The 3,875-nt window shown below is 29.1% G+C and overlaps 1 pseudogene; it reads left to right on the top strand.

Annotated features, from left to right (window-relative positions):
* The first annotated feature begins 2,279 nt into the window (after positions 1–2,279).
* Positions 2,280–2,525, top strand: LOC108662287 (protein transport protein Sec61 subunit beta pseudogene; annotated as a pseudogene).
* The last annotated feature ends 1,350 nt before the right edge of the window (positions 2,526–3,875 follow it).

Here is a 3,875-nt window from a genome sequence, read left to right as displayed (position 1 = left end):
TTTCAATTAAAAATTTAGAAATTCTTTCATACCAAGTCCTAGGAACTTGTTTAACCCATATAGGGCTTTATGTAATTTACACACATGATGTTCAACATATACTTCTTCTTGTATGAAGCTATTAAGAAATGCACTTTTAACATCCATTTGAAACAATTTAAAGTTCATAAAGCATGCATAGACAAGTAAAAGTCTAATAGCTTCTAATCTAACTATTGGGGCAAAGGTTTTATCATAATCAATAACTTTTTCTTGATTGTACCTTTAAGCAACTAACCTTGCATTGTTTCTCACCACATATCCCAACTGATAATTCTATTTTATAGATTTATTTTAGTTCAATTTTGTTATTAAATATTAGCTAAGTCCTTAATTTTCAATTATAATTTAGTTATTTTTAGTTGTTTTTATAATTAGTTTATTTTTAAATGAGTTATTTTAATTTTATATTATTTCTTTTAATTTAGTTATTATTTATTAGTTTTTGTATTTTTTGTAGGAAATAAAGAAATTGAGCTTAATTTTGGAAAGTAAGGTGTTGAAAGACCCAAAAGTCTGCTTGCATATGCTTCAGTGTTTTGGTCATAACTCATGCTACAAAACTCCAAATGATACGATTCTTAGACCATTGGAAAGTTAAGAAACAGCGCTACAATTTTATGAAGATGACTTTACCCAGTTCTGCATTAAAGATAGAGAAAATCACATCAGAAAAGATTAGATGTACTATAACGGGAATGACAATTTTAAAGACTGACAATTGATGTTTGGGACTCTCATTGCAGTTTTAAGCCCAATTAAATCATAGGTCAGCTTAGGTAACTATAGGTTAAGTTTGTTAGTATAAATAGGATATTTTTAAGAAAATTAGGTTAGACAACTTTTGGAGATTCAAGAAGCTAGAAGTTGAGACTAAAACTTGGAAAGAAAAGCTGCAAATATTTGTTTTGTTTTCTTCCTTAGCTTTTACTTTCTTGTTACTCGCAATGGTTGAATTTTATATAATGTTATTTGTCTTTGCAATCATGAGTAGCTAATTTTCTTTTTCTAGGATTGCAATTGAACTCACATGTAATCTGAATGTTTAATCTCTTTCTTACTTATTTTTAATGGAATTGAATTGTTTATTCCAATTTGTTCTTAATACTTTTAGTTGCTTGGCCATCAATGAAATTAATTTAGGAATCTAAACAAACTTGGGAAAGGGAGTTTAGTGTAGACTAAAATTAGGATAGCATATGATCATATTAATTGATTTGCGTATAGGATAGGGATATACCTATAGGTCATATGTAGCCAGATTAGAGCCTGAACTTAATGAATATTTGTGAGATTTAACTTAACAAATCAATTAAGCCAAAATAAATTTAATTTTTTTTAAATTAAATATTTAATTTTGTATTGTTAAGCTAAAAGTATTTAACGATTTATAAATGAATAAAAATAAAAATACTTATAGTTAAAATATTGATTTATTAAACTAAATTTTTATTATAATATTTATTTAACAATTTCTCAATTGTTAATATTCTTTACTCAAGAATATAATTGTAAATGATTAATTTTCATAAAAATTATGTTATTCTCTTTGTTAGTATTTTTGCTTTTGATTAATTTTTTTTATTAATTATTTCTTTTTGGTTATCATTTTTATTTTTATTTATTTTGAGTTATTTAAGTTTTTTTCTTAACCTATTTGTCAGCTAAACAAGTTGAAATTTTTTTATTGATTAATGGCTAAAATTAAACCCTTTAAATCTAATGGTTCTTATTTGCAGTGTTACATTAAGGTTAGCCTTACTATAGGATTTGCCGATTAGCCAATCATAATCATGCTAGATGGAATCTATTAAGTATCTTACTCAAGTAAACCCTTGCCACGTGTAATAGTTCGATTTTCCCTAAAGAAAAATTATCTAAACGTGCAAAATATCCCACATAAAATGTGTACTCTATAAATAAAAAAATAGTGAATATGTTCATTGATTTCATTATGTAATTATATTTTCATACATAAGTCAATTTAGGGTTAATATTTCACCTTACCAATTCCTTTATAATTTTCCTTTAAAAAAAAGACAATGATAAGAATACATCTTGGGACAATTTTTTTTACCCCTAAAAGATAAAACTATTTTCGAAAATAACCTTCTTTTTAATTTTAACTATTTTTAGCCAAGAGAAAAGATTTAAAAAATAACATTCAATTCCTTTAACTTTTTTTTCTTTTTACCCCTCATATTCAAGTTATACAATTTGAAATTTGAGTCGACTTAGAAATGACAATTGGAACAGCTCCACCAAAAGGAAATGCAACAGCAGCTGCAAGCATGAGGAGGAGAAGAACGACAAATGGTGCAACCTTGGGAGGGGTTGTCAGGACTATGCTTTAGTTTTACACAAATGATGCACCAAGTCTCAAGATCTTCTCAAATGTAATGCTTGTCATGAGCATTGGTTTCATTGCTTTTGTTGCCATTCTCCTTGTTATGGGCAAGTTGTACTTAGTTCGTAAGGAGGCTTGAAAAGTGTCACGACCTGGAACCTCCCTCGGGCCCATGACAACCGTCGTGACGTCCCGATTGACACTCATTACCCAGAATGCCAATCGATACTCTGCAAGGCTTACATATCAGTTTCTTGCCTTTCCTGTGAGCAATCGTTGTTAAACATTCCGTTTTAAACAATTACTAGTCGTTTCCGGCTCAAGTAAATCAAAAGACAAAAATTATTTTATTTTTATTTTTAAAAGGATTTATAGGCAAATATTACTATTCAAAATATTGATTAAAATATAATATTTTTATATAAAACAATATTTATAGAAACACGTGTAAGTAATCTTTTGTAACGTGGAAGTAAAATATATTCATACATACAATAATTTACAAAGTTATAATGTACAATAATAATTACAATGACAAATGGCCCATAAATACACCAAATGTTGGTGATAGTAACCTACTGTCTGTGAGATAGAGGGGTTAACTGGAATCCTTGACAAAATCGGGTAACTACAAGCTACCACAGGCCTGAAATATTTGGAAAGGAGGTGGGTGAGATTTTGCAATCCCAATGAGTAAACAGACAATATCATAAATATTTAAAGGCGAGTAAAATGGAAGCAAGTTTAAACAACAAATTTCAAACCATTTCATAAGGTTTTCAATTTATTTCTTAAACCATAAAATATTTGTAATCTACCAAAACAGTTATTAAGGCTTATGACTTTTATTAGAAATAAGGCTCAAGCCAAAAACTACTCCTCGGGGATACCTTGGCCGAGACATCTAACCAAGTCCGCCTAGGTTGTTAAGATATTTACATGTTAAACATATGTTAGTTTTGAAAACAGGTTGTTCCTTGGCGTTGGCTGAGTTACACATTCACGTGGGGGTTCGACGAGAAGTGAGCTCTAACACTACCCCGGGAGTTACCCTCATCGCCTCTACAATCGGAGTAACTATGAAATCGGGTTTACCATACCCCTCTAATAGGCAGTCTACGAAAACTCGTCACTGCAGTGACTAAACCCACCAATTTTAATTAAATTTCGACAGTATAATGTGGCTTTTATTTATTTACCCAACCTGCATAGTAAAAGACAACTTACATAAATTCCCAATGCAATTATAAAATATAGCTACATATACTCATATATCATAAGCCATTCATAGGAAAATATATTTTTTTCAAGACAATTGGCAGCCTCCAATTACTCAATTTGATGATCAAAAGTTTCTAATTTCAGATAATCAACACAATATATTTATTTGTCACATTTATTTCTAAAACATCAAAAGTCCCATTTTAATCTCATTTTCGTTTCATAAAATACATAAAGAGCATTTAAAAATAAGCTCTAGATAATTTAC

Source organism: Theobroma cacao, chromosome 1 (genome assembly GCF_053813885.1).
Source record: "Theobroma cacao isolate CCN51 chromosome 1, ASM5381388v1, whole genome shotgun sequence".
In the NCBI taxonomy this organism is placed as follows: Eukaryota; Viridiplantae; Streptophyta; class Magnoliopsida; order Malvales; family Malvaceae; genus Theobroma; species Theobroma cacao.
The sequence above is the reverse complement of the archived record's forward strand: the minus strand, read 5'-3'. Positions and strand labels throughout refer to the sequence as shown.